Source organism: Phyllostomus discolor, chromosome 5 (genome assembly GCF_004126475.2).
Source record: "Phyllostomus discolor isolate MPI-MPIP mPhyDis1 chromosome 5, mPhyDis1.pri.v3, whole genome shotgun sequence".
Taxonomy (NCBI): domain Eukaryota; kingdom Metazoa; phylum Chordata; class Mammalia; order Chiroptera; family Phyllostomidae; genus Phyllostomus; species Phyllostomus discolor.
Window position 1 is genome coordinate 17,991,174 of NC_040907.2, and position 12,571 is coordinate 18,003,744.

A 12,571-nucleotide genomic window follows, 5' to 3' on the forward strand; every position below is an offset into this window, starting at 1 on the left:
GACAGCGGGGAAGAAGAGGAGACAGGAGTAACTGAATGACCGAGGAAACAGAGTGAGAGGGAGTCGGGATGACTCGGAAGAGGGAGGGAGAAAGGCAGAAAAATGTAAACTCACAGGGGGTGAGGAGACACAAGGACAAAAACCAAGGGAGTTCAAAGAGGAAAAGATAAGACAGACAGCGCGTGCCTGTGTGTGCGTACACGTGTCTCTGTGTGTCTGTGTGAGTGTGAGAGAAAACACATGCAAGAAAGGGAGAGGAGGAGGAAAGGGTGAGACAGCTCAAACACAGAAAGGACGCGAAGGGAGGCGCTCAGAAGAGCCGCTGTGTCAGAGGCGGGACCGACTGGGCTGGGCATCCCTGGTGACCTAGACGCAGGGGCCCGAAGAACTCCTGTTGACAGAAGAACTCCTGTTGACAGAGCCTACAGACCTGGGGGAGGAGAGGGGGGTGTCACAGTAACCTGAGCAGGAGTGAGTGGGAGCGGAGTGAGGATGAACAGACGTGGGCCAGCGAGGTGAGTTTGGGAGTGTGCGTGTGCGTGTGTGTGAGTAGAAAGTCAGCTGGGCGGAGGCTTTGTGTGCACATAAGTAAAGGATGGGCCGGAGCTTCCTGCCTCGGTTTTTAATCCATTTATGCACTCATTTTTCAATCAGCATTGATTGCACATCCTCGGGCACTGGGCGCTGTAGGGGGAACCGTCTAGGGAAGCTAGCCCCTCAGTCGCTCCAGCAGCCCCCTACACAGAGAGGGAAGCAGGTCTCGTCAAGGCCTGAGGCCCACGGCGAGGCAGGTGCAAAGCAGAACCAGAAATGCAGGCTGCGACTCCCCGCCATTGGCACAGCCTCCGTCCACCCTGGGTGTCTGGGCGAGCCTCCTCTGGCTAACCGGACACCCATTGTGTTCCCTTATCAAAGCCAAAAATAAATCTCAAAGGACAAAACACCCCCATGTGTGCCTCAGCCCTAAGACCTAGAGCCAGAAATCTGTTCCCTCTCCCCCTGACAGCTCTGCCCCTGTCCCCCACAGGCAGACACACTCAAACCACTTGTGCATATAATCCTTGCACGCACACATACTCTCAGTACATAGTATCGCGCGAAGGCGCTCATTATTACCTCCCTCCACCCGTATGCACACGCAGGGGCCCACATCTATCACACTCTCACACCTGCCCAGAGTCACTTCCTTCCTCAGTTCATTCACCCGCAACCGCTCCGCAACCCCCACCACCCACCCTCTCCTCAAATCTCCCTAGACCTCCTGCTGGGGACTTTGAAAAGGCCTGTTTGGCCATCTCCTCCTCTCCCTTAGAGGCCTTCTGGGCCTTGAGTGCCCCGAGACACAAGAGGACCTGATCTGGTCACGGAGTTCGACCTTCGTGCAAAGTGTCCACCTGAAATCCAAGGCCCTCATGCTGCCCCCCAACCCAGAACTTCTTTCCCAAAACGGGCTTCACCTTCTCAGCCATCTTCCAGCCGCCACACTCCAGGAGGGACATCAAACCAAGGAGGGACCTCCAGGATCAGCCAGCCCCCAGATGGCCGCCATCACAAAGACACCTGACTCCGAACCAGGCCTGTTGAGCTCGGCCTGTTTGTCAATAGTCTCTCACACGTGTCCGTGCAGCAGAGGCGCAGCACTACCTCTTATGGATCAGCAATAAGCCGGGTGGGCAGGCAGAAATTACTGTCATTATTAACAAATGAGCAAACCAACGCCGACTCCTCCTTCCTCTCGTACCCACATCCATTCTGTTAGCAAACTCCATCAGTTCTACTTTCAAATATCTTCAACTCTGTAGCTAATCAAGCCTTTAGATCTAACTTTCAGTTGTAGGAAACTGAGGACAGGGGGACAGAGGAATGAATTAAAGAAACTTGCAAGGAGGCAGTCAAACCCAGAATGTGGGACAAGGACATGCTACGGGGCAGCTGATCCAGTTCCTTCGACAGGCCAACCACAAGAGGGCAATGGGGAGGAGACTATTCTAGATTGAAAGACACTGAAGAGACATAAAAATGAAATCCAACCTGTGGATCTTGTTTGAAATCCGGATCAACCACATTGACTTTGTTAAAATCGAATCAAATAAAATATGTCAAGAAAAGACATACGTACCAGTCAGGGTCCCGGAAAGAGATGGCACGCTCTGATTTGGGGTTTCTGGCCTCCAGAGCTGTCAGAGAATAAACGTGCATTGTGTTAAGCCGCCAAATTTGCAGTAATTTGTTAGAGTAGCTATAGGAAACTAATACAGGCATATAGGGATGTATTTTACTCTTCCCTCTCTTTTTGTGTGTGTTTGAAAAGTTTTCTGATAAAGTTGTGTTTGTGCACGCCCAGTTCACAACACTGCCTATGAAATAGTCCTGCCAAGGAAAGAAAAACAGAATCAGCAAGTTCAACCACCAGTTTACAGAAATATAAAAGAGGAACAAACAGATCAGAGGGTACACTCAGCAAACTCGGTACACAGTGAATGCGCAGAACAAACAAGTAAGTGATAAGGGATAAAAAAGATGACGGGAGAACCTACAGATCAAATGAGAAGCAGGGGACATAGCAACACATTGTTACCGGTGAGCCTCTTTGGATCCTGATTCAAACAGGAAGGAAGAAAGGAATGGACAGAGGAGGGAGACAGGGAGGGAGGGACAGGGGAAGGAGAAATTTATGAGCTAATTAGAAGTTTGAACACATTGGATATTCAGTTATATTAAGAAATTGATGTTAATTGTTAATTTAATGGTTTCACAGTTATGTTAAAAAAGAATTTTTGTCTTTTTGAGATACATACAAAATATTTGCAGATAAAAATAATATATTTGCTTCCAAATAATATGAGGCAGGCCTCAATTCTAGAAAATGGGCTGATAATTGTTGAAACTGACTGATGGCGTACGGGGATCCATTATACCAGTAAGTGCACTCTCGCATGTGTTTTCAATTTTTTATAATAAGAAAAGAGTTTTTTGTTGTTTGGTTTTTAAAGTAATTTAGCTCTTGTTTAGATTTCAGAGCTCAGAATGATGATGAAAAAGGAGACTGTCCTAATGTTCTACAATGGATAATTCTGTCTTGGGACGCCATTTTCCTGGGACAGCCTTTTATTATGTAACAGCGTCTATGATGTTAGGTGCCGTACCTCACACAATGGGCAAGGAAACCAGAATGATGTAACCTGGAAAACTCTGCTAAATGATAAAAAAAAAAAGAGCCATACCAACGAAGATGCTGACATCAAAGATGCGCGTCAACAGTGTAATCAAATGGTTTCATGAAATTCAAGAGTGGGGAAAAAAAGCCTTCCAATAAAATTTTTAAAAGGATATGTTCTGTTTTAAGGTTTTATTTATTTCTTTTTAGAGAGAGAGAAAGGAGGGAGAGAGGGAGAGAAACATCATTGTGTGGTTGCCTCTTGTGTGTTTCCTACTGGGGACCTGACCTGCAACCCAGGCATGTGCCCAACTGGGAATTGAACTGGCGACCCTTTGGTTCATAGACAGGCACTCAATCCACTGAGCCACACCAGCCAGGGTGGATTGGCTTTAGAGAGAGAGGAAGGGAGAGAGAAATAAAGAAATATCAAGGTGACAGAGAAACATTGGTTGCCTCCCATACAAGCCCCGACCAGGGATTGAACCTGCAACCTAGTTATTATGTGCCCTGAGAGGGTATCATACGTGCAACATTTTTGGTGTATAGGATGATGCTCCAAATAACTGAGCCACCCAGGCAAGACCTTATTTTTAATTTTAAACTAAATTTGTAATTTCACTTTCAACTTCAAATGATGAGAGAGAGTCAGACACTTTCACAATGTTCACCGCTGTGGCCCTGGTTCTAGCCACTATCATCTGTCACCTGGATGTGTGGTCCTTACTGTTCCCCTTGCTTCCACCCTTGCACACTCTCTCAGTCTGTTCTCAGCACAGCAGTGAATTGAGCCTCTTAAACATCAAATCTCATCATTCTTCCACTCAAAACTCTCTAGTGGCTTCCATCTCACTTAGCAAAAACTCCCAGGTCCTTCAGAATTCCCACAAAACCTGACCTCATCTCCTGCGTAAAGCTCCCTGCACTCTCTACTCGCATTGGCTTCTTGTTTTCTTTGACATACCAGGCGCGCTCCTGTCTCAAGCTTTTCCCAGGTCTTGACTCAAATGTCACCTTCTCAGTGAGGACTTTCTTAATAACCCCTTCTCTGACAAGTCCTAGGCCCTTACACTGTTTTATTTTTCTCTACAGCATTTATCACATCTCACATACCATATATTTTGCTGCTTTACTTTGTTCATTATCTGTCTCCCCAACTCAATTGTTAAGGTCCTTGAGAGCAGGGATTATTTGTTTGCTTATCACTGCATTCCGTTATCTGCTCTGCAACACTGCCTGCACACCGCAGGTGCTCCTCCATAGAAGTTATTGAATGAATGAATGAATGAATGAATGAAGTTAAAGGAGAGGAGAGGAGTCATCCAAGGTAACACAGCTGGTAGGTGGCAGAACTGGAATTCGGAGCCCAACACCCTAAACCCCAGATCAGCCTTGAACAACTCTTTTCCAGGCTTTGCTAACCTCTTTCTGCCCTCTCCATCTGTCCTTCACGCCGAGAGGTGGGGACAAGGTGGGAGGAAGAACACCACAGGAAAAGAGCACGGGCTTTAGGATCAGAGACTTGAATTCAAATTCAGACCACCACCAACTCCCTGTGTGCACTTGGGAAAAGGCAGTTTACTCCTCTGAGTCTCAGCTTTTTAATCTGCAAACTGGGAACAATCGTAAGTGCCTCACTGTGTTGCGAAGAATATGAGAACAAAAACGGTTACAAAGATCAGAAAACACCAGCAAAACTCTCATTTTCACAGGCAATAAATTGTTTACGTAGAAAACTTAAAGCAATTTCATGGACAAATTATTAGAACTAACAAAAACTTCAACAAGATTTCTAGATATAAAATCACTTCCAGTCTCCAAAACTGTGAGAAATAAATATCTGTTGTTTATAAGCTAAATAAATAAATAAAATCAACATATAAAAATCAATGATGTTCCTAAACATAATCAATAAATAGAAAATGGCATTTTTTAAGAAGATACAATTTATAATAGCAAGGGAAGTATCTGGGTGAATAATTTTTTGGAAGCCAAGATGTGCAATTTCCTCTTGATTCAGTAAATTATTGTTGAAAATTCAGTAAAAATTGTTGAAAAATAATTAAAGAAAAACTACAATAGATAATGCAATACATTCATACATGAGACCATCAATACCATAAAACTGTAAGTTCCTCCCAATTTAATCTGAGTTCAGTGCCAGTCCAATCTAAATCCCAACAGATGTTAATAAAACATTAAATAGAGTACTTGAAAAAAAAACCCAATAGGTTATTCAAGGGAATTTAGTAAGCCGATCCCAAAATTCTAAATGAAAAGTCAAAGGTCCAAAACTAGCCAAGACACTTTGGAAACAACAGGATACGTGAACAATCAGGGCACACCACAGGATTTTCCCCTATCATATATTAAGTCTTATTATAGAGTGGCAGTGTTAAGACAGGGCGATATTAACAAAGGCACAGCAAACAATCCAAGGCAACCGCACAGAGGCCCCAGGAGTAAAGGGCACACATATGGAAACTTGGTGCCTGGACAGAGCTGTCATTACGGACCAATAGGAGACGAGTGGATATGGGTGCAAACCACTGGCTATCCATTAGGGAAAAATATTCCTAAATCTAGATCCCATCCTCACACCGTATTCAGAATCATATTCCAACTGGCATTGAGACCTAACCATGAAAAGCAAAATGTAAAGTTTTGGAAGAAAACAAGGGTGAATATATTTAATGATCTAAGGGTAGGAAAATTTTTCTGAAGACACAGAAATTACAAACGACAAAGAGAAGTTGGATAAGTCTGACCACGTAAAGTTTAAAACCGTGTATTTCAAAAGAGGCTGCAAAAATAGTAAAGAGGCAAGTCACAGGCTAGGGGAAGATACTTGCAAGATATGTATCAAAGAATTTTCAGGCATAATGTGATGTAAATTCCTACAAGTTAATAACCTAAAGACAAGCCCATTTTTTTAAAATGGGTCAAAAAAGGAGCAGACAATTCACAGAAGGGAAACGCCTTAAGGCTGAGTAAGATAAAAATATAATCGATGTTTCAGGAAATCAGCCATTCATATTAAAACAAGCAACCACTAGACTGGAAAAATCAAAGTCTGCCAACTTCAGGGGCTGCAGAGGATGTAGAGCAATAGAAACTCTCAGGACACTGCTAAGACGAGATTACAAATGGCACCATCATTTTGGAAATAAATTTCAAAATAAAGTTGAAAATATGCACATCCTTCCTAGGTACAGTTGTAATATTAATATATATTTGTGTGTGTCTACAGTGTAATTCTGTAAATATGTTAAAATGAACAGAACTACACATAACATAGACAGTAAACACAATGCTAAACTAAAAATGCAAGTTGCGGAAGGACAAATGGAGTATGATACTATTCTTAAAACTTTACGATGTTATTACTGTCATGGACACAATGCATATGCATCAATATATAAAGATAAATTCAGGACGTAACTACCTCTGGGGAGAAAGAGAAGAGGCAGGGTTAGTGAGGTACAAAGAGGCTTCTATCATATGTCTAATATGCTATTTAATTTGGCAGTGGGCACACGGGCATTTGTTTTATGTGTGGGTTGGTGTGTGCACACATGTGTGTAAACATGAGTCTGGAATTAGCCAAAACAGTTTGGAGAGTGAGAAGTCAAAAAACATACCACATCATGCCAAGCTTTTATAAATTACAGCACTTAGGACAATATAAGCACAAATGGTGCAAATGAACAGGAATTAAGAGTCACTAGAGAGGAAGGGGTTCCTATAAAACCTGAGACCCCTTTCTTGGATGGCCAGCCCAGATGCCTGACAGCCTCGAGTCCTCTTTGTTCTCACCGTTATAACCTGTTTCTCTCTCAGACCCCCTCCCCTCTCTCCCTCTCCCTCTCTCTCTCTCTCTCTCTCTCTCTCTCTTTCTCTCTCGCTTTCCCTCCCTCTCTCTCACTTACTCATCCTCTTGCAGACTTGGGGAGCTTAAATTCCCACTCTGCCACTTAACAACTGGACCACCAGGGCCTCAGGCCCTTCATCTGGTAGGTGGGGGTGGCAGCCTCACCTCACAGGAGGATTAGGTCTGTAAAGGACAGTGTCTGGCAGCTAGTCCTCAGTCTCCTCCCTCCTTTTCCTCTTCTTCTCCTGAATTCTGTTCCTTTGCCCAGGGCTGAGTCTTACCTACTCTCCGGCTCCAGCCTGAGCACACTTTCTATGACAAAGTGAGCACTGCTCAGGGGAGAAGCCCCAGCTTGTGAGAGGAGTCACATAAAAGGTAACCTCAGGGGTGTGGCCAAAGCCCACAGGGTGAGGTAACAGGGAGAAGATCCAGGCATCCAGGCCCAGGAGCTCAGAGGCAGGGACAGTCCTCCCCAAGGACTTAGGACAGAAGACGGTTGGATGGAAGGAGCCCTCGGAGCAAATAGGGGCAGCTGCCTGGGTGCCTGGGCAGGGGGAGGGTATGGGAGAGCCCCCAAGTCTGGGCACTGTTCTTGAAGCCATTACCGCTACAACACCCCTATAACAGTTGTTAAAGAAAGAAGTCTCACCCTGGCTGGTGTGGCTCAGTGGACTGAGCATCGGCCTGCAAACCAAAAGGTCACAGTTCGATTCCAGGTCCGAGCACATTCCTGGGCTGGGTGGCAGGCCAGATCCCTGGTTGGGGGCTGTGCAAGAGGCAACCAGTCGATGTTTCTCTCCCTCTCATTCTCACTCCCTCTGCTCTCTCTAAAAAATAAATTAATTAATTAATTTAAAAACATATGAAAAAAGAAAGAGAGGTCTCTTAGAGGTAACTCAGGTTTCCTCCAGAGTATGGAATTGGGTGGCTGGAGAACAAGGATCAGAGGGCATCTTTTCACTGTGTATTCCTTTAGATCTATTGAACTGTAAATTCTGCACATGTGTTACCTCTAAAAAGTAAACAGTAATAACAATAACAATAATAATAATAATAATAATAAATTAAAGAGGTGGACTCTGGTGTCAGACTTATCTATGTCTAAATCCCATTGCTGCTTCTTAGCCAGGGCGCATTGGGAAGGTGTCTTAACCCCTCTGAGCCGAAACGGAAACACAGCTATAAAATGAGGCTGAGTATCTACTTCACAAAGGTAGTACATAATCAAATAAGGTAATACATGAAAAGCATTGAGCATGATATCTAACCCACAGTAGGCATGTGATGAATGCCAGCAAGCTTTTTATATTAACAGCTCGTGCTCAGTCCCAGGGCATAGGAAGCGGCACGGAGTCCCTCCTGCCATGCTCCAGGATGTGGCCAGGACCGCTGGCTCTGCTCCTGGATGCCCCGCGATGGACATCAGGGCTGGGGTGTGGAAGAGGGGTGAGACTTGGGGATGGGTGTAGATAACTGGACCCAGTCCTTGCCCCAGCTAAGCAGTAGCACCCCAGGACACTGGGGACCTGTTTGGGGGTGAAGGGAGTTTCTGGGATATGTACAGATGGCTGCATGGGTGTGTGTGTGTGTGTGTGTGAGGGTTTGTCTGCAGTGAGTGAAGGGACTTCTGTGCCTCTCGGTGTCTGTCAGCACTATTGCCCAGGTTGTGTGTCTGTGAGGATGTGTGTTTCATCTTGTGGTATATAATAGGCATCACATGAGGGGACTGTGTCAGTTGTGACAGTTTGTATATTATGTGTAGTGAAGGGTCATGGGTTGTATCCATGGATGCCGAAGAGTCTGTTGTGTGTCGCGTGTTTGTGGAGAGCCAGGAACTGTGTGTGTGGGTAAGGAGGCTGTGCTTTGTGTGATGTGAGGGCATGCTGTGCCTGTTGGGGTTGTGTATGCTGAATGTCTCCGAGGAGTGGAAGAATAGGTGCTGTGTCTGTGAGTAATGAGGGGGACTGTGTGTCCCTGAGTGGCTGCTGGTGGCACAGGAGTCAGATCTAACCCAGCTCCAGGCCCCTCTAGAGCCTGACTAACCTCAAGACTTCTGAGAAGCCGCTAGACAAAACAGCCAAACCCAACCCTCTCATCCAAGCCACCAGCCTCTTACCTGAGAAACAGCGGGGAGAGTAGCAGTCTAGGACGTGACAAAAAGGCTGAGGGGCTGGGGGGACCTCTGAGAGCATGTTTCCTGGAAGGCTTCTGAGGGAACTCAGGAAGCTGGGCAGGGAATGAGGGGGAGGCAGAAGGCAGGTCCAGGCCTAGGTGTGTGTGACTCACTTTCCTCTCTGTCCCAATCCCAGTTCAGCAGCGGCAGGATAAAGAATTAGGGGAGGCCTGCCTGCCGGCTCTGCTGGATGATCATGGCCCAAGTCCAAGAAGCCAGCTGCTTACGTGCGGCCCCAACCCAAGGTCGTCAGGAATATTCACCTCGAGCCAGGGAGTCTCTCTCTCTGCGTATCAGCTCAGCCAACACCCCAGGACCGGCCCCCTCTAATGAGAGTGTCCTCTCCGGGAGGAAGAGCTGGGCCTGAGCTGGCAGAGGAGGGAGAAACTGGGTCCCTTGCTGGAGGGGGAGGCAGGCTCTGATCTGGGAAAGTTCCCAGCCCTGTCCCCAGAGCCCAAGCTTCAATGGATACAGTGACATCTACAGTGAACCCCAAGCTGATGGAAAAAGACCCCAAACTGCTTTCAGAAGATACCCCTAAATGAGGGGGACACACAGCCAATCTTGCCGACAGGCGATCACCATCCAATGGGTATGACACAGTGACACAACCTACCCACAGGTGCCCCCAACCAAGGGAAGAGACAGCCCTGCCTTCAGGGATGCCCAATCTGCTGGGAAACAGAAAACCTGCCTTCTGAAGCTACCCCTATCTGATGGGGAAACGCAACCACCCCTCCCCTGAAACCCCAGTCGGAGGGAGAAGACCAGTCCTTGCTCTGAGGAGGCCCGTTGTGTGGCCAAGCCAAAGGGCAATACTTCTGCCCGAAGCCTAGGACTGTACCCGGAGCTCCAGCTTTGGGTGTTCTGAGCTGCAAGTTACTCCTTATCCCCACCTCTATCACCTGCTCGCACCACCATCACCACCACCACACCTGATTGGGCTGAGCAGGAAGCACAGGTGTTAGGCTACAGAGAAAAGGAAACCGGGCCAAGGCATAAGCAGACATCCTCAAATAGCAACTCTGAGAATCCACCGGGCCGGGATTTGACTGCTGCCTCTAGGCTTCAGCTCGAGCCCCCCACTGTCTCTGAGCCTGAGGTTCCTGGGTCAGTACCGCTAACACTTACTCTGTATTACACCCAGTGAGATGCCTGGTGCAAAACAGGAACTCAGTAATTGAAATCACTTTATTTGCCCAAGCTCCTGCCTTGTGTCCCAGAATTAGGGGATCAAATCCTTTCTCCACATCAGTTGGAGAATTTGTTAAAAATGAGAGTTTAAAAAAGGCAATTTCTCATATTTCATTTTGAGAGAGTCAGATCCAGCAGTGCTGATGGTGGGGCTACCAGTAAATGAATTTTTAACAAGCACCAAGGCAGGTGGGCCCATAGAGCAGAGGAGGCTTGGAGGGACCCCAGAAGAAACCAGGGACTGGGGAGGGAGGGTTCAGTTACCTAAGGGCTCTTTCCAGCTATGCTTACCTATATCCTCGCCTTAAATGAGGGCTGCCCACTGAGCCACACGGTGTGGGGTGAGGATATTGGCATCTCTGACAAAACCCTGAGCTCCGCCCACCTGATGCTCCAGCACAGGCCGAGTTAACCTGGGAGGTTGTTAAAATTCCAGCTGTCTCCCCACCCCCCACCCTGAACCCTGATTCTGAATCTTCAGGGACAGCAGAGAATGTCTTTTTAACATTTCCCAGATGTCCTCAGTCCTCTGCTCTTTCACCCAGTTCTTGGAACTGGGACCACCGTGCTGGAAGAGGGGGCAGGGAGAAGTACTCACTGTGAGCCCAGCTGCTTTTCTGACCTCCTTTACACACAGGACAAAAATAATGAAGAGATGAGGAAGCTGAGGCTCAGAAAAGTTTCAAGACTTCAGTCTGCCTGACCTCAAACGCAGGCCTGTTGCCTCCATTTGCAAGGTTTGTTCTTTTCACAATCAACAGAATATCATTAGAATTCGTGGAACAGGTACTTCACCCTTGACTTACCAAAGAGGAGGAAGCTAAAACCCAGGGAGGGGAAATGACTCACCAGAACGACAAAGGTAGTAAGCGGTGGAGCAGATCCTCAGTAAGGAATTCTTGCTCCGAGGCCATTCTGCACCGTTCCGCAATACTCAGGATCAGGCATCCCGCCTCCCAGTTCTGGTGGTGGTGAGAAGCGCTTGATAACCTCCAGCAAGGGGGCAGGTGAACCAGGTGTGCTAGGATGGCTATGGGGGTGGAGGACAGGGAGAGGAAATGGAGAGAGGTAAATCCTGCTTCATTGAGGTTCCACCCTCACCGGCAGGCCCAGACTCAGCTGCAGCCTCCCGCGCACTTACTCCACTTTCCACCAGGGCTTCAAGGAAACAAGGGGCCAGAAGGTGGAGCCCCAGCCAGCTGCTGAGAGACCACAGCCCAGAGGGTGGGAGGTTGAGGGTGGAGAGGTTGAGGTGACTGGATTGCCAAAGGCCATGACTGATGCTTTAGGTGGTTAATTCTCAATTTACATATAAGGAAGCAGAAGCTCAAGCATTGAAGTCTCTGGCCCAAATGCCAGGATTCTAACAATACCTGTCTGACTCCTTCCACTTCTCTGCCTGCAGTAGCCTCACAGGAAGCAGTTGGGTGCCCAGGGGGCCTGGGGGTGGGGGTGCTGGCTATCTGCTGCATTATTCACAACAAACCACAGGAAGAGGAGTGAAGTGGCTCACCCAGCCTTTCGGTCTCTCTGGGCCCCTGCACCCCTCCAGCAAGCCTTTCCTGCCCAGAGAGCCCCTCGACCTAGTCACAGATGAAGGAGCTGGAGAAGCTGCCATGGCGACAGGCCCACCCTGGAGGCATGTTCGCTAATGCTTCCTCTATTCCAAGCCCAGTGAGCACCCTTCTCCCTGGCCCAGTGGTCGCTAAATATATTGCTCTGAGCAGGGTTGAAAATGGGCTGGAAACTACTGCTGATCTTCTGAGTGAGTCTGCAGCTAAAACGTGCCAGAAAGGAAATGGGAAGGCTTTGATTCTTATGGGAAAATAGGATGTCATGCTGAAACCCAAATTCCTAAACATGACCTGATTCACCTGGTCCCCTCTCAACCTGCTTCTCGGCTCCAGGGAAAGGCAAAGGACTTTCAGTGTCATGAGTGGGCTGTGCCCTTGCCTCTGAGCCATCGCACATGCTATTCCCTCTGACTGAAACATCTCTCCCTCAAGTCCTACCCTACCTGCGCCAGACACTTAAGTCTTCCCCAGCAGTCAATCTCCCTGTCTTCCTTCCTTGCCAACAAATCTTATGTGGAAACAGCAGATGCCAGCCACAAGGACAAGTCCTGGTCTATAACCTGCCCATTCTTCTTTGCAGTTTTCCCAAATTTACGGTTAGA